The 27,992-nt window shown below is 42.7% G+C and overlaps 1 protein-coding gene across 3 annotated transcripts in view; it reads right to left on the bottom strand.

Moving 5' to 3' along the window:
- TECPR1 (tectonin beta-propeller repeat containing 1) overlaps positions 1-27,992 on the bottom strand; it is a 428,339-nt gene that overhangs the window by 222,291 nt on the left and 178,056 nt on the right. The gene's annotated exons all lie outside the window — the stretch shown is intronic.

Here is a 27,992-nt window from a genome sequence, read left to right as displayed (position 1 = left end):
GTATGTTCCATTGTCCTCTTATGTTCTGTTGATTGAGATGTGCTCCCCACCCTGTCATGGAAGCATCTGTTGTTATTACGTACTGTGGCACTGGGTCTTGGAAAGGCCGCCCTTTGTTTAAATTTATACTGTTCCACCATAGAAGCGAGAGGTAAGTTTGGCGGTCTATTAACACCAGATCTAGAAGGTGACCCTGTGCTTGAGACCACTGTGAGGCTAGGCACTGTTGTAAGGGCCTCATGTGCAGTCTTGCGTTTGGGACAATGGCTATGCATGAGGACATCATGCCTAGGAGCTGTAGTATTGTTCTTACTTGTATTGTCTGATTTGGAGACATGTGTTGAATGACTCTGTTGAAATTGTGAATTCTTTGTGGAGTTGGCGTTGCTACTCCTTTTGTCGTGTCTATTATGGCTCGTAGATATTGCTGTACTTTGCTTGGCTGAATGTTGGATTTTGCAAAGTTGACGGTGAACCCTAGTTTGTAGAGGGTTTGTATGACTTGATTTGTGTGGTTTGAGCATTGTGTGAGCGAACTGGTTTTGATTAGCCAGTCGTCTAGATACGGGAATACATGTATTTGCTGCCTTCTGATGTGTGCAGCGACTACTGCTAGGCATTTTGTGAATACTCTTGGAGCGGTTGTTAAACCAAAAGGCAATACTTTGAATTGGTAATGTATTCCTTTGAATACAAACCTTAGATATTTTCTGTGTGATTGATGTATTGGTATATGGAAATATGCGTCTTTGAGGTCTAGGGTTGTCATGTAGTTGTGTTTTTTGAGCAATGGTAACACTTCTTGTAGTGTGACCATGTGAAAGTGGTCTGATTTGATGAATGTGTTTACTACTCTGAGGTCTAGAATTGGTCTCAGTGTTTTGTCCTTTTTTGGTATCAAGAAGTACAGTGAATAAACTCCTGTGTTTATTTGTGTGCTTGGTACTAATTCTATTGCATTTTTTTGCAGTAGTGCTTGAACTTCTATCTCTAGAAGCTGTGAATGGTGTTTTGATAAATTTTGTGATTTTGGTGGTATGTCTGGAGGGAATTGCAGGAATTCTATGCAATAACCATGTTGGATAATTGCTAGGACCCATGTGTCTGTAGTTATTTCCTCCCATGCTTCGTAATATTGGCCTATCCTTCCCCCCACTGGTGTTGTGTGGGGGGGGTGAGTGAAGTGTGAGTCACTGCTTGTTGGTAGTGGTTTTGGGGCTTTGAAATCTTCCTCTATTCCTAGGGAATTGCCCTCCTCTATACTGGCCCCGAAAGCCTCCCCTGTACTGTCCCTGGTAGGTGGACGGTGCGGACTGTGAGGTACTAGCTTGTGTGGCCTGACCCCGAAACCCTCCTCTAAAAGGTGTTTTGTGGAAGGTGGTATAAGATCCTCTGCTCTGCGGGGAGTAGAGTGCGCCCATGGCCTTGGCAGTGTCAGTGTCCTTTTTGAGCTTTTCTATGGCTGTGTCGACCTCCGGACCGAACAGAAGTTTTTCGTTTACTGGCATGTTAAGTACTGCCTGCTGAATTTCTGGCTTGAATCCAGACGTTCTGAGCCATGCGTGCCTACGGATGGTAACCGACGTATTAATGGTCCTTGCGGCTGTGTCTGCTGCATCCATAGAGGAGCGTATTTGATTGTTGGAAATGTTTTGACCTTCCTCAACAACCTGTTTTGCTCTTTTTTGTAGATCTTTTGGGAGATGTTCAATGAGATGCTGCATCTCATCCCAGTGGGCTCTGTCGTATCGCGCTAGCAGCGCTTGTGAGTTTGCGATGCGCCACTGGTTTGCTGCTTGGACAGCGACCCTCTTCCCGGCTGCATCGAACTTTCTGCTTTCTTTATCTGGGGGAGGTGCATCCCCAGAAGTGTGTGAATTTGCCCGTTTTCTGGCAGCCCCTACCACCACAGAATCTGGTGGCAGCTGAGAGGTGATGAATACAGGGTCCGTAGGAGGCGCCTTATACTTTTTGTCCACTCTAGACGTTACTGCCCTACTTTTAACTGGCTCCTTGAAGATCTCCTTTGCATGGCGTAGCATGCCTGGGAGCATAGGCAGGCTTTGGTAGGAGCTGTGGGTGGAGGAGAGGGTGTTAAATAAAAAGTCATCCTCTACTTGTTCAGAGTGTAGTTCCACATTATGGAACTGTGCTGCTCTAGCCACCACTTGTGAATAGGCTGTGCTGTCCTCAGGTGGTGATGGCCTAGTTGGGTATGTGTCTGGGCTGTTATCAGACACTGGTGCATCGTACAAATCCCACGCGTCTTGATCTTGGTCATCGTGGCTCATGGCGGTGTGAGCTGGCGAATGTGACGGGGTGTAAGTTGGCGAAGCCGGAGTTACAGGTGGAGGCGAGGGAGGAGGTGTTACCTTCTTTGCTGTTTGTTGCTGAGGAGCCTCTAGTGCTATAAACTGAAGTGTTCTCTTTCTTTTGACAGGTGGAAGGGTACTGATCTTCCCTGTCCCCTGCTGAATAAAGATACGCTTTTGCGTGTGATCCACTTCAGTGGATTGCAGTTCCTGTTCGAATCTGTGTTTTTTCATTTGTGAAGACATAGAATGTTCTTCAGTATATGAGCCTGAAACTGGGTCTGTTGGTGCTTTTTTCGGCTCCGAAAACCCTGTTGTTTGTGTTTTCGGCTCCGAGGTAACCTTCCTCTTTTTTTGTGCCGAAAAATCTTGGCGTCTATGGTCTTCGGCGCCACTGTCTCGGCGTCGATCCGTGTCGACACCGAACTCTCGGTGTCGATGCTTCTCTTTAGCACTCTCTCGGTCCCGAGGAGGCTGCGTGCCGGTGTCTCGACCGGAGTCGGACGATCTCGACACTGAATGGGCCTTTTTCGGTGCCGATTGTTGGTCACCGTGAATTTGGGTTGAGCCATGGCCGGTTGGCAGTGGCGTCCCCTGGGCCTTTTTGCCTTTTTTAAGTTCTGATCTCGACGTCTTACTCACAGTTTTTGTATTGTCGAGTTCGTCGGAGTCTGAATCCTGGATGGAAAAGGCTTCCTCCTGTTCCTCTTCTGTCTCGAACTGTCGATGTTCCTTTGGCGTGGACGCCATCTACAGTCTTCTCGCTCGACGGTCGCGCAGAGTTTTTCGGGACCGGAACGCCCGACAGGCCTCACAGGATTCTTCGCTGTGCTCGGGTGACAGGCACAGGTTACAGACCGAGTGTTGGTCCGTATAAGGATATTTGTTGTGGCATTCAGGGCAGAATCGAAACGGGGTCCGTTCCATCGGCGTTGTTCTCCACGTGGTCGGGCCGACTAGGCCCCGACGGTGTGCCGAAATCTACCCCGAAGGGCACCGAAGCGCTTCGATGTTCAATGCGTCGTCGTATGTGTTTATCTCGAACCGGATCGCAACGATACCGTCGAAAATCTTCCGTTTTCAGCTATCTTTCCGTTCCGAAACTCGGAGCGACAGGAACACGTCCGAACCCGATGGCGGAAAGAAAACAATCGAAGATGGAGTCGACGCCCATGCGCAATGAGCACAGAAGGAGGAGTCACTCGGTCCCGTGACTCGAAAACACTTCTTCGAAGAAAAACAACTTGTAACACTCCGACCCAACACCAGATGGCGAGCTAATGCAGAACATGTGTATCTACAGCGACAGATGCCATCGAACATCTTGTTTTTATCTCCTCACATTTGCTGTGCATTCAAAGACCGAGGTTAAATGTCAAGCTGTGTCTGCCAGAAAGCTTGTGCCTTCAAAGTGACAGCGTTTATAAGAAAGAGGAATGCAGAGCCCACTGGTTCCCTTCCCATCCTCCATTTATGAGGCTCTAAAATACCCCTTGATTAGCACCTCATGTAACATGCGGATGACAGATTTTTATTCTATAGGCATGGAGAGATAAGTGACTTGCCCAGAATCACAGAATGTTACAGCGACGATGCCATCCCTGCTTGTTGGTCTCAGGTTTTCATTTGGGTATGTGGTATTGAAATAGACCCTGCATGTATTCTGGACAGCAGCCTTCACTTGCTTTAACAATTGTGTAGGTGTGTTAGGATATTGGCCTCTGCTTCCTTAATGGAGCCAAGGCCAATATCCTAACATTCCAGCAGCCTCTGAATGTGCATTCCAATGGTGTTGGGCGGGGGGGGCCTGCACTGCCTATGCCATAGGCAGTGCAGGGCCCCCGTGGCCCCCAGCACTGGCTTTCCACCAGCCTTTTCATGGCAGGGTCCTAACCATGAAAAGGCTGGCAGAAAGTGGGTTTGTAATCAGCCAGGTGGTGCTGGGGTCAAGCTCGACCTCCATCACCCCATCAGGATATATGATCTTGGCAGGGACAGCGGTCTTCAAGGTGGTCTGCCCACCAAAGTCATAATTTGGCAGTCGATCTGACCACAACCGCGAGCTTGGGGTCTCTTGACCGCCAAACTCATAATGAGGTCCTTAGACTTTGTTAAAGTAATCGACTCTCAACAACACCAAGGAGGGGGTTCAATTCAATGTGATGCAGCGACTGCAGCAGGAGGATGACCATTCCCACCAACATTTGGTAGAAGTTAGTGTTTTGACTATCACAGTGATTTTTTTAACCTGATGTTTTTGGACAAACGATACTTCTAAGTTATTAAGCTTAAGTCAGAGAGCCTCCTATCTCCTCAGTACAAATGATGTACGTAGTCACCATTTTTTAGTATTTCGGCCTCAGTGCCTTTCAGGCAGAGATAGCTCTGAATGTGTTTAGTGACATTGTTTACCACCCAGAGTAGCCTCAGAAAATATGTCTCGGCTTTCAATAAAAGAAATAATACTGACAAAAGAATAATAATGTGCTTTTCAACAGTGCTTCACACCACAATTCAGCATTGTACCCCGAGGAGTTATTATTACTGATGTAAACGGTAATCAATTTAGTGACCTTGCAAGGATGGAAAGCTGAGTTGGCCCTGACGCTCTACGAACCTGTCACTAGGAGATCACAGCAAATGTTGGCAGTGAGTATTATCTCACTCCGCCACCTTGTCATCCTTAGGGACAAAACAAATGTGCTCTCGCAGAGCCACAGCACATGAAAATCTGCTCCAGCAGCCTCCTTATGCAATTACAGACCCATGTAAAGAGTAAAATGTCTGCCAAAAAGCCACTGCTTCTTCCAGGGTGCTGTGCGGTGAGATCCAAGAGCACGAGTACCGCAGGCCTAGCCTCGAGCCAGGCTGCCTCGACCTGGTGCAGTTTCCTCATTCGTCTCCCTGTACACTTACCCTCTAGCTGTGCCCTCCCTCACAGTTACACCCACTCACCAACTATTTAAAGAATTGTAGCATTATCCAAGAAACTCTTCAAAACAAAACCAGTCAGTATCTTGGCTCCGTTCCTCTTTTCCCACTAAGCACATCCAGGGTGTTTTTTAATGTGCCCCAATGTGAGAACATACAAGAAAAGGGAAACACAAAGATGGCCACTTCAGCAAATGTGGCACAAGAATCATTTAGCAGCACAGATGCCATTAAAATAAAAGCTAGGGACAGTAACTCTAGGTTTGACCTTTGTTAACCCAGTCACTAGCCTTGCTCCCTTTGGTCTCAGGGATCATTAAAGGGGATAGCAAGTGAAAAATGTCACAGTCGCTCTTAAATCAAAAGCCTACATTATCACACAAAGTAGCATGCGAGAATGCTTATTGTGGGTGATTGTTAGCAGTACAGAAGTGGGTAAACAGAACCATGTTTCTTCCTACATTACATGGCTCCTTTAATGATGCCACAGGCACCAAGGCATACAAGGTGCCAAAAGTTCTGTTAACTTTCTGTAGTTCCAACTTCTTTTTTTCTTGAGGTCTCTAGAAAGGGGAACTGAGGGTGGAAAAGGAAGTCAGCCCAATGATGTCAATTCCGTGCATGGTCTCAGCTCCACAACCCTATGTATTTTGGAGAGCACAGGACCACGTGTAGAGGAAAGACAGCTACTGCACTTTTTCATGAACTAGATACAGTGTCTTTGAGATTTATGTTTCTCTTATAAACCAGTCACTTGCAGCGAGCAGCAAAGTAAACCTCAAGAACACTGACTGGAATTATGCGAGTCTGAAGCCAGCTTTTTTTGCATCGTTTTGGATTTGCTGCATTTGCCACAGAATTCATCATCTGCTCCATAAATCTATAGATTCTACCAAAGAAAATTTCTTTCCACCTCAAATGGATCAATAGTTAAAAAACATGCTCTAACATGTGTTCCCATGTAGTGGAAGGCCTTTCTGAAAAGTTAACTGTTCATCTTTCAGTTGCATACTCCTGCCTTTGGTTGTTTAACTGGTACTACTGAGGTGAAATCTTTGCATGGAAAGTTTGGCATGAGTAATAAGCTTGGCAAAGCCAAAAGGTCTCTCCTATGAGGGCTATCGACTTTAGCAATATACTGTAGTCATGCTGTAGAGCAGCACAGACGATTTGAGGTGTGACTAAAACTAACTTTAAAAAGTGTTATGGCACAGCCACGGCAAAAGCCCTTTAAAAAAAAAAAAAAAAAAAAAAAAGGGCATTACTGCTGGATGCATCATAGTTCTTTTTTGTTATTTTTAGCCATGCTGCAAAGGAGCCACACAGCTATAAAGCAAGGAAACAAGTAATTGCCAAAGTCGGCTATGCCCATGCTGTACAGCACGAACAAAGGGCAATGGCAGTGCCAAGAGTCTCAAAGGCGAGACCTATTGGCTTTGCCAATGCTTGTTTTCTTTTATTTTTACAGGGAGGATGCCCTTTTTCCCCTCCCCACCTGGCCAACAGGCATTTCGCCTCCCTAAGTGGAGCGCTATTTAATTAGTGCAGGCTGTGAAATGTCAACCAACAAAAAATAAACACGCCACAAAGTTTGCATACTGCTTTTTATTGACATGAAAACCACATTTGCTTGCATCACGCTCACTAAGCCTAGAGGAATATTTAATAACACTAACCTCCTTGATGCCACTAAAAAGATACTTGAGGGCAACTTCGCCAAAGTGGAAGCGAAGAGCCGATGAGCTCGTAATTGTAAAGGTGGTTTGCTATGGCTGACCGTTGGAGTCTGTATTATATGCGATGTTTGAGTGACATAATCAAAGACGTCATTTAGATGTCGCCAGGTGTCGCAGCTGCAACCCCCAGCTTCTTGCAACCCCTGCCCTCAGAGGTGACAAAATCAGTGCCAGGAACACAGGGGCAGCTTGCTCTTATGGGCGTTACTTGGGGCTCCACTTCCTTGTTTTAATCAGTTTTTTTAATTACACTAATAGTGAATAATATATTATTATTATTCTTATTAACTATTAGTGTAATAAAAAATGTAGTACAGTTAGCTGGAATACGACCCTCCTTCGTAGCTGAGGTAAGTAAAAAACACTATTAGGTGTAGGTTGTGTGCATGCTTGTGGGTGTGAGTTTGCTTATGTAAAAGAGAGTGTGCGTATGAGTGAATGTGTGTTTGTGTAATATGTGTGTGTGAGTGGAAGTAAAGATAAAATGGCGTTTAATGTCACTTCCGCTAACCCTGCCATGTTGGTCAACTAACGTCCATTGACATAATGACTTAGTCGAACCATTAGACTTGCAACAGTGACAGTAAAACACCAAAGGGCTGACAGAGATATTTCAACAATTTTGAATCACTTGAATTTGCACTTTGCTTTGATCGTGACAACATAAGTATCTCAATAGCTAAATACCTTGCTCGCAGTGTGAACAAGATATTCAAATCAAACACAGCATAACACTGTACTACATAAAGTCACTTGGGTCAAAGTATCTAGTTTGCTGAAGAGTCCCATCAGCTCATACAGCAGAGTAAAGTGTGTGGATAGTATCTCATCCTGGAGGTGGGGTTTTAAGATTTAACCACAAACATGGAGGTGCAGCCACATAACAGTCAACTGAAGTTTATAAATCATGATGTGTATCTGCTGTGCTCTAAAACAGATATCAACTGTAGTACACTCATGATTAATGTTAATGCTTTTTTTAAATAAAAGAATATGTTTGGCCTGCCCCCTAGTAATGCAGCTCAATGTTAACATTATTATACATGAAACACAGTTTAGCATGTGGTGTTCCGGGGTACAATCTGGGCTACCAAAGAATTAAGAAAAGATCAAAATGCACTTTTCTATGAATCTTTTGGGAATCATGGTTAACACAAATGTTGACCATGTGTCTTCATCACTGGCAAGTGTCAAGTTGAAGCAAATGTACTTCTGGCCTTTGAAGCTTAAAAATAAGTCAATTCCCTTTGTGAAGATAAAGTACTAGCATTAAGTTTGGGAACCCAAACGGCTAAGGCTTGAAGAAGCAAAATTGATAAGCTAGGGGTCAAATTGCTTTGAGCAATATCTAAACTGTTGGAAAACCAGAGTGAGATTCAGTTCCTGGATAGCTATCAGAGAGGAGCCAATTAAATTTTTATATCTTATTACTTTCATGCTGGCGTTTGATACCAGATGACAATTTTGTCCAGAAGGATCCAGATTCTGAATGGCCCTCCTTCTGCTATCTTTAGGTGCTAGATTCTTTTGCAGAAATTAGTGCAAGTCAATCAAGGGGAATTTCACTAACTACTACTAGAAAATACACTCTTGGGGCACCATCCAGCAACTGATAGTACTGGAAGTAATAATGTATATGCACCTGATCCAGTCAATGTGAACCAAGTCATTCCTACTGATTCAGAACTAGTGTACTCCTTCTTAGCCAGGGTGGATGTAGAGTGCAGTACGTCAACCTGGGAGCAGTTCCTCCTTTCCTCACTTCTTGTGAGGATAGGAACGGCCTCTATTCTGTTATAGGTAGCTGGTATCGATGCCTTCTGAACTGGGGAAAGACAGGGTTAATTCTGTAATCACAACAGAAAGGAAGTCAATAGATTTTCTACAATTGGATGGTGCACTTCCTGCTTCCTCTGCCTTCCGCCTTATTGTTAGTCAGGGAATCTTTAGGGTGGCATCTTTGGAAGACAGGCTCCCATTATGTGACAGAAGAACAAGCCTGGAATAAAGAACGTGCCATGTATGGGACAAACAACAGATGCGATTTTAGCACACTTGTACTTATACATGACACAATGAGTGTAATTAATTGTTCTTTATCAAGTGTTAGGTGAACTACGAAAAGAATAAAACACAGAAAGGTGGTGTCATCATCCAAGAAAGGAAGCCAAGCCTGGTCTGGAGAAGTGTTAAAATCTGTCCCTTGCAGGTTACACTTTTGGCCAAGCCTCTGCAGAATAAATCTATGTATAGACACAAAGTGATGAGAACGATAGCTATGGCAAGCAGCAAGAAATCCTGTGATCAAGTTAAAAAATATTCAGAATGTGTCAACTAAATGGTCTGATTGGACGATCACTACCACAGAAATGTTGTTTGTAGAACAATGGTACTGTGAGACAACACATTCAGTTGATATAGAATGTCAGATGATTGATACATGGGTCAATATACTTGAGGAGCAATGGCCCCAGATTTTCATTACGTCTAATTTATGGCTATGCCATTGCTAATCATCTGCTATGTCTAGCCATAACTGATGCACAGGTAATATGAAAGAAAAGACCGGCATATTTGTGAGGTTTGTACATGCTCAGCACCGACTGTGCAAAAATAATAAAATGTACAAACATAGATTCTGGTTTCCTATTCTGGCTTACAGATCTTTAAATATTTTATCTTTTGTATTAGCCTGAAGCAACAAGTTAGTTTACGACTATAGGATTACAATTAGTTAATGTAAAACGGAATGATAGCTCTTAGAGGCAGGCTATGGGATTTTTCTGTCACTTTTTAAAATGTAATAGGATTGTTTAAGGCAAAGAAATACAATAAAAATGATAAGAAAGCTATACGAACTGCCGAGAAACAGGTTACCAAAATGACCTCAGAAAGCAGAAGTGTACAACATCACCCAAGAAGAAGCTTTTAAAATTCAACAACTCAACAGAATGCAAGTGAAGGAACAACACTAAAACAGTATACTCGACAAAGTCACAGGTTTACGAACACAATGAAAACATTCTGGGACATTACAGAACGTGATGAAACACTCACACATATATTACAAAATAAACCAATAGTGGTGATTACAAGGATTATAAATTTAGAGCTAAGATCAATCAAATCGGCCACTAATAGAAAAGATGCAGTGTTTATTGAAACACAAACGTTGTAGGCACATCCCCATCCCTAGAGTGAATTTATTGTAAAAAGTGTTGTAAAAGGGCCCAACAGAGATCACTCACAAATGGGAAACAACATCAAACTGCAATATTATGCCACATTTCAAAATATCAATAGGGTTCAAACTTATCCATGAGGAAAATAATATGTTGGACAAATGGCAAGGCAAATTAAAAGAAGAACATCAGAAGATAAATCTGACATTAGAAAACAAAACATGAAATATGGTTTCAAAAGGCGTTATTTAGAACTCAAATACAATTTACACAATTTCTAATCAAATATGTGAGGTGATATCTAAGTCTAAAATAAGAGGTGAAATAAAGAGAAAACACGGTCAAAGACCAACATAGTGGATTATTTTCCAACAATCGCCACAACCCAATAGGTTAAATGAAGTGGCACATATACTGCATGTTAACAAACTAGAAGACTACTAAAATTTCGATGCATAAAAGACAACTAAGCAGGGCCTCTCCTTAAGAACAATTATATAAAGACCATCAGAATCACATGATCTGCATCAGATATCAACGAGAGGAAAACGTGAAAACACAATTTTGACAGCTTAACCCATTATTGAAATTATACATGTAGAGGAGAAGTGCTCTGGTTCTAACACAATAGGGCTCAAGATTTGATGATAGATTTGATGAGAATATTTCAAATTATTCATGAATGAAGAGTGTGACAGAAGTGATGAAACAGAATCAAGATAATCAGCACAAATACTGAAGCTCAAAATAATAATAAATGAAATGTAAAGATTTATTATTTCATTCTTTCCATGTACAGTCCGGCTACATATATTGTGTGATTCTGTCTCATTACCAATTACACCTTTGACTGGTGTATCTGGGGAAAGTCAGGATATTTTGGCTGCAAACAGTATAAGTAACTAGCATCAAAGCCATTAAGGATGAGGCAAAAAACAAGAAAAGGTCAGCCATTTCTTCTACCTACCACTAAATCATGAGCCAGCAAAGTCCCACCTTCCACAGGCTGTATCAAAGACAATTAAGGACACACCAAGGCCAGACGTGATCAAGACAGAACACATGAAAGCTAGAACAGAGAAAGCAAAATACCTACTCAACTCAGGGCAGCCATAATAAAATTTTAAGCCAACAAAGCACCTGTCACAAACGTGTTCAAACAAGAGCTCTTCCAATATTTCAACAGTGGAGGGAATCAAAAATTCTCTAATGCTTCTGCAGCTCTCGTCATTAAATTATTTTTCTACACTTAAGGTACCAAGGCACGACGCTGCCACAAAAATAGACCTTCTAATTCACCCTATTAGTACAGACCAATCAGTCGCATCAACATTAAATAAAATATCTTCTTACCCTGTCCAAAATACAGAAATGGTTAGAAAAAGATAAACTAAAAGATGCATCAGGCAGACGTAGTCCACAATGAAACAATGGAACAGGCCATGAACTTCCTGTACATTGTGGACAAATAATTCGGCAGACAAAAGCAACCAAGCTGTGTTGCCATCCTAAACCTAAAGCTGTCAGTGCTATTGGATACAGAAGCCTCTGGAACAAAACCCAGGAGCAAACATAAAAAGATGGAAATTCACCAGTGTCTTCTGAAGACCATAAGAACTCTTCAACAAATGTAAAGGCAGATCTGAAGATGCTAGATCCATACAGGTTCCAACACACAAAGCAGTGATACAAGGATGCCTGTTGGGCTCCATACTCTACGGTCAGAATATTTAGGAATGATCCATACGGCATATGCTTCTGACCCCCGTGCTCAAGTACCGGGAGAAGGTCTATGATCATATAACACTAAGACTGAGTGTAGGATGAACTAAAATCTGATGGCTGCTAGGCTACATCAAATTGCTCCCTTCGACTAACAGGGAATTCATAGCCATGGCCTTATTATTGGCCAAAGGCAGAATCACTACACACCGGTGTGGGGATGGTGCACCTCTGAAAGAAAATGCTGAAATCTATGCCACCTTAGAGCCCCTGGCTTCTAGACCAAGAAATATGTGGGGCACGCTTCACTCTTTCCTGGCAAGATAGAAGGCCTTAAAGGATGTAAATAAGGGGCAGACCACACTATATAGTCGAAAATCCTTTGAAGACACAGAGCCAGTGGACCAATAAGATATTGTATCTCACATGGACTCTGTGCAACAATGTGTCCATTTGATAGATCTCATGTTAAAAAATATAGATCGCCATACAAGGGATTGACAGTTGACCTGTGAATGACTGCATACTCGCTGGACTATTGTTCTGCTACACTGTGGTGGACATACACCATTCTTTTGGAGGGATGAAGCTGATGCCTTTGCCATATGTGTACTGAATAGAAATGTCATGATATTCCCACAGTGATTTGCTTTATTGATGCAGTATCTGTCTTAAACTAAATGGAAGCCAAAGTGAACCTGCTGGTACTAGGTAGTGTAAGGTTTTTTTTGGGGCAAGATATCAAAACAAAGTTGCACCTATCATGGCAAGTTTGCTAGCAACAAGCAACATTTTGTCCTGCAGTGCCTTATGTAGTGTCTTGTAAGTTTTATGATGGAACACTTTTGGCTCTGAAAGAACTCCATATAATTGTCAGAACAAAATGCAATGAAAGCTTGGTTTAGAATGTGGAGTTTGGAGTTGGAATAAAGATGTGTAATAGTCAGCTCCATGTGTGGCATAGTCATTGGCGAAATCCCTGGATGGTGGGTATGCTACAACTGGCGACGTGATAGGGGATAAGTAACCTGAAGAATGATCGTGATCTGCCAGAGAGTTTGCTGTGATCCAAGCAGACTGCTTGCGCGTGGCCCCGTGTCGCTGTCAAAGTACACAATCAACACTTCATTCATGTGGAGTCAAAGGGCAGCTTCAGCCGATGTGAAGCTGTTGAAGGCAACAAATGCACTGAATACGTTTCCAGAAGTCGTTGGCCAAGAACCTACTGGTCAGGACATACATAAAGGTACCACACTGCAGCTCAAGATCAAATTGTACATTATGTAGTGCATTAATGCTGAAGGCGGCTACAACCAGGTTTAGAAGCACAGCCAAAGATAGTCATAACTTGCCAAAGAACTCAGCAAACAGAAGCGCTTCAAGGGGGAGATCAACCAGGTGTCAGGAGGTGCAAACTGACATTTAGAAAAGAAGAAGTAAATGACTTACTGAATCCATTAAAGAGAGTCATTGTATCACAGCACTTGTGTGTTCAAGGAGAAGTGCCCAGGGTGGTGCGTACAGAGCTGTCCATATATGAAACGGTTTGCCCACAAAGTTGCTGAGTGGGGCACAGAATAACTTCATAGGTCTTCAAAGAATAAAGAGCAGGAAGCGACTATCAGAATAGTGACATTTTTCAGACGGCAGCTAAGAAAGAAGCCACAGTTCCAATTAATGTTAAAGATGATCCTGAGGCCAACATGTCAAAGAACCTTAGAGAAAGTTTGTATAAACATGATTACCAAATAGCATCAGAAAGCACACCACCCTCAACGTCAGTAAGTTCCACATTGGTCTATGATGCTGCCGCTTTTCTGAAACCTCCATCACCTTTCCACACTGTTAACAAGCAAAATATTGTCAACAGATGGACTGCTTGGCAGAGACACTTGATGATTTAATTGATACTCTTGGAGAAACTGACAACAGAAAGATTATCAAGTATCTCAAAATTCTTGCTGGTAATGGTGTGAAAGAAGTCATAAAGAAAATCTCAAGAACTGATAAAGAAGTCACATCCTGTCAGATAAAAGAAGCACTGAATCTCAAATTCAATCCAGTACCAAACTCTGGTAACAAAAGATAATTTTCAGTCAAAAAAGTCAAAATGTTGGTGAAGCCATCAATGAATTTGTGGAGAGACTCGATACACTCATCAAACATTGTAAGTTCAGTGAAGTTAATGATAAAGAAGCTATGCGTCTTAGAGTTACTGATGGATGCTTATCACTTTCCTTCAGATGACAAATGCTGAGAGAAACTCTTAGTCTGGAGCAAGTGTTAACGGCTGCCAGAGCTGAAGAGTGTGTGGAAAGACAAGCTGCTGACATGGAAGCCAGAGGTGCTCTGACTGAATCAGTCATGAGTATGAAAAGTAAGCCAAAGCAAAAGACTGAAGGACACAAATTGATGTCTAGACATGTTATATGTGGATTTTCGTTTCCACACAGAGGTAAATATCTCGCTATTGGACAGATATGCAAAGGCTGTGGGAAAAATAACTGTTTTGTGATGGTTTGTAAAGCAAAGGAAAAAGTACATGCGTCATGGCACGAAAACAAAATGGCCGCCAGAACATAAAAATGGCCGCCAGAACATTCCAGAAGCAACAATCAACGCGAGCCCAAAAGGACAAGAGGCAAACTGATACTGAATGAAGTCAATCGTCATCTAAATCATCAACAAACAGATCTTCTGCCTCAATATCATGTGAAAGTCAGGAAGATGGTTGTCCCATGTCGATGTTTACCACAGAGAAATGTGTGCATGTTGAATTGGCCACATGTGAAGAAAAATATAAGAGAAAAGTTGAAATGGCAAAGCACCAAAATCAAATAAACACTGTCCAAAGATTACATTGAAAATAAATGGTTGTTTGACACCTTTAATTATCAACAGTGGTGCATCAATCGATATAATGCCTGAAGAGAAATACAATGAACTATTTACATTACTGCTGCTTACACCATTGAAGACTACAGCATATACATGGGCTGCATCAATACCTATAAAACATCAAGGTTCATTGGTAGTGACAATGAAGCACAAAAAAAAGAAGGTGTGAGCACCTATCCATTTGCTTCAACATACAGTGTCAAGTGCCTGTTTACTCAGTTTCAGCACAGACGCCGATATGGGATTTATTTCTGTGAATTACAATATAAATGCTCATCATGAAATATTAACTCAATGCCTTTCATTGTTTCATGGTTTAAGAAAGCTTAAGACTATGAAAGTAAAGCTACATAATAATGAAGATGTCTGTCCTTTGGCTCAGAGTAATAGATGAATTGCTTTTCATTTATAAGAAGCTGTTGAAAAAGACCTTGAATTCTTCTTCAAGCATGACATTATTGAGCCTTCTACTGGTCTTATGCCATGGGTTTCTCCCATAGTCGTAGTGCCCAAAACAGTGACAGTGAAGGAGCTATACGCATACGCGTAGACACGCATCAGGCAAACAAGGCAACTGAACGAGAACCAGGTCTACGCATTGCTGATATGATAACGTAATTAAATGGTGGAAAGGACTTCTTTTGCCTTTATTTAAATAAAGGTGATCATCAGTTGTAACTCGAAGAAAATTGCAGGTACATTACTACCTTGTCTACATATGTTGTTCTTTTTTCAATACAAAAGACTTAGTTTTGGTATGTTATCGGCCACCGAACTTTTCCAAAACGTCATTAGACAGTATCATACAGCCTGTTGTGAATGCATTCAATTATAGCGATGACATATTAGTTTTTGGAGCTACACAGAAGAAGCATGACAGAGCTCTCACACAAGTATATTGCAGGTTTGACTTTGAAGGCAGACAAGTGTGAGTTCCACAAAACAAAGCTAAAATTATTTGGCCATATCTTTTTATAACGGGGGCATGACACCCAATTCTGCAAAAGTATAAGCACTGTCAAATGCTGATCCAACCCAAGATGTTTCTATAGTACGTTCATTTTTTGGCACAGCCAGTTACTGTTCAAGATACATACATGACTTTGCCACTGTAGGTGCTCCATTACGAGAGTTGTCACAGAAAATGTTTTAATTTCAATGGTCATAAGGATGTGAGACAAGTTTCAAGAGAATCAAACAAGCCATTGAAAATATTATTGAAATAGCATACTTCAATCTGAAGCTTCATACTGAGCTTTTGTCAAAGCTAGCCCAGTTGGGTGAGGTGCTATCCTTGTACAGCACAGTGGAGACTCAAATATTCAAAGGTATATTGTGGCATATTCTAATAGAAGGTTGTCCCAAACTGACCGTGCTTACTCACACCCTGAGAAAATAAGTTTAAATGTGGTGTGGGCTTGGGAACATTTCCATGTTTTCCGGTACTGAAGGCCTTTGATGCTGGCAACTGACTATCATGCTTTACTGACTATCTTTGGAAATCCAAATGCCAAGATGCCTCCTCACACTGAACAATGGGGATATCCCAGGAAGGATCAAAACCCTGCTGACTACTTTTCCAGAGTGCCTATACAAGTTCAAGGTACTCCATCCAAGGCAGCTGAAGCCTACATTCATTTTATTGTAAAATCAAATACACCAGCTGCTATCTCATTAGCCCAGATTATCACCGCCACGAGCCATGACAGTGGCAGGCTGAAGTTAAAAGACATAATTAAACATCAGTCATGGAACCCACACACTTGAGCTCTCACCAATGAGAGTAAGTATAAAAAATACAGAAATGTCAAAGATGAACTGTCCATAACTCAGGAGGGAGTTATACTGCGAGGGTCAAGAATCTGATTCCAGGGAGTCTGCAACAGAAAATAACTGAAGTGGTTCACGAAGGACATTGTGGTATCGTTGACACAAAAAGAGCTCTCTGATTCTGAGTTTGGTTTCCATATTTAAAGGAAAACGTTGAAAAAGAACTCAAGGCCTACCTTTCTACAAATGTTACTCAACATACTATGAATGTATGGGAGAAAATAGCCATCAACTTTTTCAGTCGACTCGATAATGGACATCACCTGATGGTGACTGTGGATGAATACTCATGTTTTCCATTAGTCAAAGATCTCTTGCCCTCAAATGACAAACGAGTCATTGAGAGACTAGACGGCATCTTTGTGACATGGGGTGTTCCAGTCATTTTGAAGTATGATAATGACCTGCCTTTAAACAGTCGAGAATTTAAAGAATTCCTGGAGCATCTGAATTTAAAGCATCAGAAGAGTATACCTTTGTGGCTGCAGGCCAACTGACTTGTTGAGCGGTTTCTTGGTACGCTAAAGAAAGCAGTGCAGCGTGCAACTCTTAAGAAGCTCAATTTGAAAACTGTATAAAATTCTGCACAACAAGCTTATCGTTCAACATGTCACTGGAACACCGGCAAAAGTCCTGCGACTTTGGTGTTCCGGAAAACAATTACAACCAAGTTATCACCATGGACCAGCAAAAGAGAAAGGAATAAGATCACGATTCATACAAGTGACTTTGTTAAAAAGCACAAAATGAAAGCCTACATGGACTAGAGGTTACAAGCAAAGAATATCACTTTTAAGAGAGGAAATTTACTGAGCACCCAACAGATGCAAAGAAGGAAATCTGAGGCTTCATATGATGCTGAACCTTTCCAAGTGGTGTCCACCAAGGGAGACATGGTAACTGCCCCTTGATCAGATACTGTTCTCACTTTGATTCCTCAGTGTTAAAATCGAGGTGGTGAATGAAAGACTGAACCTGAGAACTCAATGTCTGCTGTTACCTCTTCGCCGTCTGCAAAAATCTCTGACACTATATTTATGTGTATATATATATATGTATACAGATTTTGTAAAAATGTATTTTTTTTATTTAACAGAGGGGGAGATGCAGTATCTTGTGAGTTGTATGACAGAACCCTTTTGGCTCCAAAAAGTGTGGTGTAGTTGTTAGAGCTGAATGGAATGAAAGCTTGGTTTAGAATATTAAGTATTAAGTTCACAGTTACACAGAGAAGAATAGAAACGTGTAATATTCATGTCTGTGTGTGGTGAAGTCATTGGCGGGTACCCTGGCTGGGGAGGACACCACACCTTAAACTGGCCAAGGTGAGGCAACACAGGTTAAATCCAGTACTGGTACAAAGCCTCCCATGGAATTAAACTGAGAAACTCTTTATTTTCCAATTCATTATGGAAGCAATGAAAATCATGGCACAGGAGTCTTGTCAATCACCAGGTGCCACTTACAATGATAAGCCCCACAAAACATGAAGAAACCTGTCCTGCTAAAAATGAAGGCCCAAAACACATAGAATTGTGGCCTGGCAACTGCCAACTACAAGATTAACAATTCTCTGCAGTAAAGTCCCCATGCTCACAGCTCTGTGATACATTTGTGAATAACAAGAACTCAGATTTTCATAATTTTGTGTCCTCTTTTTCTTTCTTTTTTGTTTTATATGCTACTTTGTTCTAGCATGAAAAAAGCATGACTGCAGAAAATCCTACATAAAAAACAAAATGAGACATGCATAGTACTATTGGGTGAATGATGCCTTTGAGTACATTTTTCTAAACCCTCTACAGCACAGTTTCCCAAACTGTGGGTCAGCAGACGATTTTTGGCGGGCCGCGAAAGTCCAAGTAATAAATAAAGATGGCTTATAACAAATTGCTGCTCATATTTTTTTTAACATGGGGCCTGGTGTTTCCAAACTTCTCTCGCTTTGCAGTCAGAGAAAGCAAAATAAAGTGAATTATGTGACACTGCTGGGGTACAGCGAGTGTGATAGGAAAGCTTGCAGGAAATGCAAATACCTTTAAATGAACTGTACACATTCAGCAGTGTGGAAGACAAAAAGTGGCACATTTTTGTAATTCTGTAGTAAGATGGAAACAAAGGTTTTAATAGTCTCAAAACAAATCAAGACACTTTACTTGGTGATACACCAATGATAAATATGAGCTGAAAGCAGATTTTCATACATTATAATTTGTGTGCAGTATAGTTTTATCAGTAAGACCGTAGGTCTGTGCAAATTTAGTGGCACTTTCAGTGGGAAATGTGGGGTCTGTAAATGACAGTGCGCTACCACACGATGCTTTAGTTACATTAAAGAAATCACTGCTTCCTGTCCATTAAAGCGGGGTGGGTCACTAAAGTCTGTCGTTCTAAAAAAAAAATGGTTTATGGATCTAAAAACGTTTGGGAACCACTGACTACAGGATTAAAATGTCTCTAATCTCGTCCGGGCTCATTTGATGTTCACCCATATCAAAAACGGTTTTCAAGGGAGCCATTGCGTGGTTATGTGGACTTCTTATTCTACGAATTTTAACTTTCAGATAGTAGACTCAAGGACCAAGCGTCAGCGTAGAAGTACAAAAAGTCCCCCATGTCGCAAAAAATACAAAGAGCAATGTTTTGTCTTGTAGAAAAGCGAAAGTGTCTGCAGAAGTGGTGCACATAATAGGTTTGTACACAGCTAACAAAAATCACAGTTAAGTTCTAGATGTGGAAATCATATTCGTAGTTCGGTAGCAACAATTCAAAAGTGCTATTTTAATCTCTCGATTTGCACCCTCCCGACATTAAAAAACAGAGAGTCGCGGCATAAGGCGACTCAGTAAACACATTTGTATAGCTGGACAGCTAGCACAAAGTCTTTGCACTCATTTTGAGTGCCAAGTTCCTAATGCCGCACGCACACAAACCAGTTGAACTGGCTCGGTTGGCCCTGTCCCCCCCTATTGTTGTACCCATTGAACCACGGCTGCTCCAAGGGATCCCAGCGTTTACATAGCAAGCGGATGTGCACACACCATATCACCAGGCGACTGAAGATTTTAAATCCCGAAGATGCAGAAGAATAGGCCAAATAATACACGTAAATAGTTCATGGCAACAAACCAAATGCGATTTTTTTAATTACATTTGCGGTCCGACGGATCGAAAAAAATACTGTTATCCTAACACAAAGGTCATGAGTGGGAAAGGATGCACAGATATGGGAGCTGGGTAGACAATATTTCACACTGGTTTATTAGACACAATCTTAAGTAGGAAAGAACCAGCAAAAAGCTTTGGGACACGAACAACTATTAGAGGAACTGTATTCAAGCTTAGAACGAACATTCAAAAGACGAGTGAAATGATCTCTCTAGGCATTTATTCTAAATGTTGGGAGGTCACAGCAATGAATACAGTGCATTTTATACTCTCCAGTACCACAACAGCTTAACATTCGGATAAAGCAAGTTTTGGAAGCCTCGTCTTGGCACTGAGACCAATAACAAAGCTATCCCAATGATACCCAACTGGCCATAAAATCTCTAGTTTTTCACAATCACAAGTGGATCACTGGAAAAATGGCTTTTCTTAGAGGCGCTCAACATCTTTGTGCCACACTTTCTGACAGAAATGTCAATCTTCCAATGTCTCATACTTTCACATTATTTGTGTTTTTTACACACAGTCCGTTTTTGCCCTGTGCACCCCTGATGCTCCTCGTCCATGGGTTGTTGGTATGAAGTCTGATGCTCTTTAGCTGTGCCTGGAGCAGCAGAAAAGGCAGAAGGTGGGTATGGTAGTTTTATTGGTGCAAGAGTCATCTTTGTGTTTGGACAGTTGGCTTTAAGTGCTATGGAGGCCAACAGATCACAGGAACTTTGTTTTTCAATCAGAATTCTTGAACTCAAGTATTTGTGATGTCTGTGCTCAGCATTTTATGACAAGAGGCAGCCCTTTCTGCCTCACTGGCTTACAATCATGAATAAGAGGCAGAGTATGGTGAACCAATTGACTTTGAGAGAAGAGCGTGAGACTTTTAAGGAGATGATGATCACTTTCCAATTTCAGCAGCGAAATTCCATCTCCATCAATGGACTTAACAGAGTAGCTAGAGCTGGTTGATGAAGAGATGAAATGGGGTAATGAAGTAGGCACAACATTAGGGTCGTGCCAAAGTAATGGAACGTGAGCTAACACCTCGGCTCTTGAGGGCTGCTAGGACAGAGAAACAAACCCCTCATCAGTTATGAAAAAGTCTAAAGGAAGACAGATGAAAAAGCTGCAACTTTATTTCATGTCAATTGAAGCTGACATGGAAGCATCTGTGAGCTCATGAAGAGGACAAGCAGTAATGGCTGAGATTCTTCTTGAAAAAGGGAGGGTTGGAAGCTCGCCTTTGAGACATTGTGTATACCTGTAACCCCACACTCAAGAACCTACACTCGAGCTGGAAATGGAAGTAGTTGGCAAAACCCTGCATAGATTGAGTTTGCAGGGATGTGAAGCAAACCAAAATCTGAACTTAAGAATAAAGAATATATAATTTACTGGTCGCACTATGAGGCTGGGGCTAGCACAGTTCATACTGAAGTAGGAAGAACTATAAGTTGTTGGGCTCAGGAGGGGCTGTATTTCAGATCAATAACTGCAAAGACTTCACTAAAGATACAGTTGAGCACTCTAGTAATAACCACTCTGGTGGAAGACAATTCACTGGGAAGCATACAAAACCAGTACTGGAATCTGTAACAACACTCATGCTCAGGAGTTTTTGATTTACACTAACAATTTTCCTCATTGCTTGTCAAAAGCCATAGCACTTCTCTTTGTATGAAACTTGTAGACTCTCCGAGCTCAAATGATGCATGCCATTTTGAAAGATTTGTCTGTAGCCTAACATACTGTTGGTAACAACTGGTAATGATAGGAGGGAGCACACATCTAGCACTACTTGGGGGACAGTATGGCAAAGTGGGTATCAATTCCATAGGCACCCAATCAGACATCTAATCTATGTTTGGCCAACCACTGCTATTTAAAACTGCTCCTGTCTAGACTGAAATAAATTGGGGGAAGGTTTCTGCGCCCACAGGGCTTCTGCCTCTGGAACTTTCTTCTGCCAGGTCTGGGCTAGTAAACCAAAATTAGATTTCTTCACAAGAAACTGAATATCCATTGCTTCATCCAAACAAATGACTTTTACCCTCTTGAGTGTTTTTTGCCCCATCCTCCTCCATGTTGCTCCCTGCTGTCTTTTAAAATCCACTGGTGATATATGCGTGTTATAAAAAAATAATTGAAAAGTAATACATTAATAAAATAAATAGACATATATCTAATCAACTTCCATTATGGCTTTAGATAAGGCATCCTTCATCTGACTTGCTTTTGGAGTTATCAATGCTAACTCTCAGAATCAAAGGTAGAAGACTTAGCATGAACAAATCATCTGATTGTGAATGCAATCTGCCAGATGCACAAAGGGATTTTGAAATCACAAATTCCACTATTCCATGACATACCAGGTGTAGGAAATTGGGTCTCTAGTTGGCAGAGGTATGCACCCTGTCCAAGTCGCAATACGACCTAAATTATCCTGTGCTCACCCTCCTATAGCTTGGCACAGAGCAGGCAGGCTTAACTTCGAAGGCAATGTGTAAAGTATTTCTGAAATAACTCATAAAGTAACACAGTGAAATCACCACAAAAAGTACTCCACACCACTTAGGGAAAACAGACAGCATGTATCTGAATAAAATAAGACACAAATGACAAACATCTAATATGCACAAGTCAAGATATCACATTTTAAAGGTTTAGACAAGTCTCAATCCTTAAGAGGTCAGTTGTTGTATCCCTTTAACACACAGTGCCTGGGATGTGTCAAAAATAATGTAGCAGAGGAGATGCGTTGGAAAGTAAAGTGAAGCATCAGTTTTTCCAGCACAGAGCAGGTGATGCGTCCTTTCTTTCCACGTGGCAAAGTGATGCGTCGGCTTCTGGGAGAGCAGCCTTGGTTCCTCATAGAGATTAAGGGATATTTTGCTGCCCAGGGATGATGCGTGGAACATCCAGAACGCCTTGTGAAGAGGCAACGGGTGCTGCATTGATCCAGCAGGCGATGCAGTGATTCTTAAGCTGTGAGAGAGGCACTACATCGATCCGGCAGGCATTGTGACAAATTTTGCAGGCATTGAATTGATTTTCCAATGCGCTGGATTTTCTTCTCTTTTGTGAAGCCTTTGATAGTCCTGAGACTTCATAACAAGAGGTAAGCTCAATCCAAGCCACTGGAGAGCACTTGAGGAGGAAGGCAGAGTCCTTCCAGCAGAGTCAGGGTCCAGCAGACAGCAGGTGAATAAAGCAGTCCTTCCAGCAAAGCGGTCCAAACAAGCCCTTTGGTCAGCCAGGCAGTCCTGCTGACATAGTTCAGTTGTAGGCCCAGAAGTGTCTGATTTGGAGGGGGTCACAAACCCAGTATAAATACACCCAAAAATGTATTTTAAGTGGGGGAAACTTTAAAGAGTGGTTTTGAAGTGCACAGGTTCCCCTTTCAAGCCAGCCCTGTCTGCCAGGAGCCCTGCAGGGGGTTATCAGTCCTTTGAGCGAGTGCAAGCCACTGGCCTTTGCAGTGTAAGCAAGCGTCTTTCCACCCTTTCTGACCAGAATGACCCATCAGTATGCTGATAAATGCAAATGCAGCTGAGTGTCCTGTGTTTATGGATGCTTGGGTGGGATGCACAAGGGGAGCTGTTAACCACCACAGACGAGACGTGGATTGAAGACAGGCTGTAAGGCACAGATGGCAGTAAGTTCAGAAAAATGGAATGGTTTCTTACCTGTAACTCCAGTTCTCTCGTAGGGGTATTTCCATGATAGTCATAAGCACTGAATAGTTCCGCGCGCCTGCGGGGACCCCGGAGCACTGTTGTGTAGTATATTCTTAAGTGCAATCATCAGCTCCTTGACAAAAAGGTCTGTGAAAAACACTTAAGAATAACAATGCGCAGCCTATGTGAACAGCTACACAAGCCAAAATTGTTAGAAGAAAAAACAGTTGTAGTGTAAATTTCACATTTAAACCTCTATTTATTCTATAAATACATAAATAAATACATTCTCATATTTTATTTACACCTCTCATGAGAATAAAACAATGTAGGGCAGTGTAGCCCATAGGCTGCCATTATACAGAATGAAAATAGAGCTGTGCCTTTAAGAAAGTAAAGTCTTCCTGTTTCCCATCATGCACAGCAAAAGGCAGTTGCCTCAGTTCTTTTTTGGAGGCTATTAACCTGACATGAAGAAAAACAAAACATTTGTTGGAGTACCAACCTCCATAATATTCATATTCTGTGTCAACTCCACCGGGGAGGAGGGAGGGTTGCTTATGACTATCATGGAAATACCCCTACGAGAGAACTGGAGTTACAGGTAAGAAACCATTCCTTCTCTCGTAGGGGATTTCCATGTATAGTCATAAGCACTGAATAGAGTAGCAAGCCCATCCCCATAACCGCGGTGGAGTAGATATAAGAATACTGAGAAAAAACATGAATCATGCAAACAAATTCTTGAGCAAAGCCTGTCCAACCTGAGCATCTGCCCTAGCGTCTGTATCAAGGCAGTAATGCTTAGTAAAGGTATGGACCGACCTCCAAGTGGCAGCCTTGCATATTTCTGCCAAAGGGACATTTCTCATCAAGGCTACAGTAGCTGCTTTCCCTCTGGTAGAGTGGGCTTTTGGCCTACCACCAAGGGATTTGTTTGCTAACTGATAACATAACATTATACATGAAACAATCCACCTGGATAAAGATTGTTTAGATGTGCCCAAACCTGTTCTGATTGGGCCATAGTTAATAAAAAGCTGTTGTGATTTTCGTAAGCTTTTTGTCCTGTCCAAGTAAAATTTAAATACTCTCTTTACATCCAGAGAGTGCAGAGTTCTCTCAGCAGGAGTAGCTGGATTCTGAAAGAAAGTCGGTAATGAAATTGTTTGGTTCACATGGAAGTCGGAGACTACCTTAGGTAGAAATTTTGGATGAGTTCTCATTACCACTTTTGTAGAATGAAAAACCGTGTAGGGTTCCTGCGCGCAAAGGGCCTGGATTTCGCTGACCCTACGCGCTGAAGTGATTGCCACTAGAAAAGCAGCTTTCCATGTGAGATGCTGCAGCGATGCCTTGTGTATCGGCTCGAATGGCGTCAGCATCAGACGTGATAAGACAACGTTCAGTTCCCATGGAGGAGAAGGCTTTCTAATGGGAGGAAAAACCTTCTTTAAACCTTCTAGGAAATCCTTAATAATCGGCATCTGAAAAAAGGACGTTTGTGAAGGACTCTTTCTGTATGCCGTTATCGCCGCCAAGTGAACTTTTATTGACGACAGTTGTAAGCCCGATTTTGCCAAACTTAACAGGTATGGCAGGATAGATTGTTCTCCACAGGAAACCGGGTCAATGTTGTTGTGTAAACACCAAATGCAGAATCTCTTCCACTTGCTTGCATAGGCTGATCGTGTGGAAGGGCGTTTTGCTTCCTTCAGAATTTCCATACAGTCCTGAGGTAGGTTCAAGTGTCCATATTGCACTAGCTCAGGAGCCATGCTGCCAAACTCAACGATGAGGGGTTGGGATGAGATATCTGCCCTCTGAACTTCGTGAGAAGGTCCGGACGATATGGTAGCCTGATGTGTGGTTTGAGTGACCGGTGAAGAAGGTCTGGGAACCACCACTGGCGTGGCCACTCCGGAGCAATTAGGATCATTTTGGTCTGAGCATTGGACAGCTTCTGGAGGACCGCCGGAATCAGGGGAAGCGGTGGAAAGGCGTAAAGAAATGCTCCTGACCAGCTTATCCACAGGGCATTCCCCAGTGTCCCTGGATGGTAATATCTGGAGGCGAAGTTTTGGCATTTTTTGTTTTCTGGGGTTGCGAATAGGTCTGTAGAGGGGGTACCCCAGAGTGCGAAAATGGAATGAACGACGTCGTCGTGTAGTACCCATTCGAGGTTCTCGTTCATTACCCGACTGAGGGCATCCGCTTGAACATTCTGGATGCCGGGCAGGTGAGTTGCCACTAGCGACAGGTTCCTGGCTAGAAGCCAATGCCAGATTGTCTGAGCCTCTCTGGATAAAACTCTGGACCTGGTGCCTCCTTGATTGTTCACGTAGTACATAGTGGCCACGTTGTCTGTCTGAAGAAGGAGAGTTTCCGTTCTCAGAGAGGGAAGGAAGGCTTTGAGCGCAAGGTGGACTGCGCGAAGTTCCAGCAGGTTGATGTGATAGAGACTCTCTCTCTGTGACCACTCGCCTTGGACTCGAAGATGTTCCATGTGCGCCCCCCATCCGAGCAGTGACGCATCTGTTACGATGGTTTGAGATGGAGGCCGTTGTTGGAACGGAATCCCCACCAAGAGATTGCTGGGTAAGCACCACCACTTCAGGGATTGTAGGGTGTGAGGAGAAAGAAGGACTTTGTTCTCCCAATCGTCCCTCAGTTGACACCACTGATTCTCTAGATTTTCCTGCAATGGTCTCATATGGAGGCGAGCATTGGGAACCAGATGGATACAAGACGCCATCGAGCCCAGTAGAGAAGCTATTATTCTTGCAGTGGCTTGAGGTCTTTCCTGCAGTTGTTTGCATTTTTGGAGAATCGATAACCGTCGTTCCTCCGAAGGAAACACCTTTCCTAGCCTGGTATCTACAATGGCTCCTAAGTAATGCAACCTCTGAACAGGTGTTGCTGTAGATTTCAGAAGATTGACTTGAAGACCAAGTTTTTGTAGCAGTTGTAGAGTCCATTCGAAATGGTGCTGTGCCTCGAGACAGCTGGAGGCCTTTATGAGCCAATCGTCTAAATAGGGGTAGACGAATATTCGCTGTTTCCTCAAGTGGGCGGCTACTACCGCCATGCATTTGGAAAAAGTTCTTGGCGCTGATTTTAGGCCGAAAGGTAGAACTGCAAATTGGTAATGGCGTTTTCCGACGGTGAACCTTAGGAATTTTCGGTGTTTCTTGGTTACTGGGATATGAAAGTAAGCGTCGCAAAGATCTATCGCACATAGCCAGTCGCCCTGACGTAGATGTGGGTAAATTTGGTGTAAGGCTAACAGCCTGAATTTTTCTTTGCGAATCCATTTGTTTGCTGTCCTCAGATCTAAGATGGGACGAAACTCTTGTTTGTCTTTTTTCGGTACAAGGAAATATCTCGAATAAATCCCCTTCCCTTGCTGGCTGATGGGAACGGGTTCTATGGCTCTTTTCTGCAATAGGATATTGACCTCTAACTGCAGAGCTTCGAGATGGTGGTTGGCTGTTTTGGGTGGAACAGATGGTGGAGAACTGGTGAATCTGAGAGCGTAACCATGTCTCACAATATTCAATACCCAGGTGTCTGTTGTGATGCGTTGCCACTCGTCCAGATGATTTGCGATACTTCCCCCTACCGGAGTGGGTAACGGAGGAGGGGGAAGCAAAGATTCAGGGCTTAGACGTGGGAGCTTGTCGAGGTGTCTGGGTCTGAGGTGTTGAACGACCCCTTGTCGACCTTCTGGAGAAGCCCCTCTGATGCTGCTGCTGTTGCTGTTGCTGAGGGCGTGAAGACGTCCAATGTGGAGCCTGATACCTGTGGGTGAACAGTCTTCTTTGATATGGGCGGAATCCTTTTCGCTGTTCCTTAGGTCGCTCCATGCCTACCGCTTTCAGGGTATCCAGCTCCGACTTCATTCTGGCCATCTCATCATCGGCATGAGAGCCGAACAAAGTGGAGCCTGAGAAAGGCAGGTTCTGTATCCTCTGCTGTGCTTCGGGTTTAAGCGATGTAAGCCGCAGCCATGCATGTCTCCTGAGCGCTATACCATGAGCATAGTTATGTGCGGATAGTGTTGAAGAATCCGCCGCAGCACTTATAATCTGGTTAGAAACCATAGCTCCCTCGCTCACGACCTCTAGGAAATCTTCCCTTTTGTCCCTAGGGAGATGCTCCGCGAACTGCAGTATAGAGTCCCAGAGGGATCGATCATATCTCCCTAATAAAGCAGTGGCACTGGCTGCTTTCATGGTGATGGATGCCGTCGAGCATACTTTTCTTCCTGCAGCATCGATCTTTCTGCTCTCTTTGTCTGGGGGAGCAGAGGAAGACGGTGACGTCGAATGCGATTTCTTCGCTGCCACTATAACTACCGAGTCTGGTACTGGGTCCGACCTCAAGAATAGAGGATCTTGCTCTGGTGGACGGTACTTTTTAATGAGTCTGGAAGGAGCAGACTTTGTTGTAGCCGGCGTGAGAAAAATGTCCATTGCTGGCTCAATAAGACCCGGAACCAGTGGAAGTAAAGGTCGTGAAGATGTCCTTTGATGCAAGGTC

This window comes from Pleurodeles waltl, chromosome 10 (genome assembly GCF_031143425.1).
Source record: "Pleurodeles waltl isolate 20211129_DDA chromosome 10, aPleWal1.hap1.20221129, whole genome shotgun sequence".
Taxonomy (NCBI): domain Eukaryota; kingdom Metazoa; phylum Chordata; class Amphibia; order Caudata; family Salamandridae; genus Pleurodeles; species Pleurodeles waltl.
This window is presented reverse-complemented; position numbering and strand designations above follow the sequence as displayed.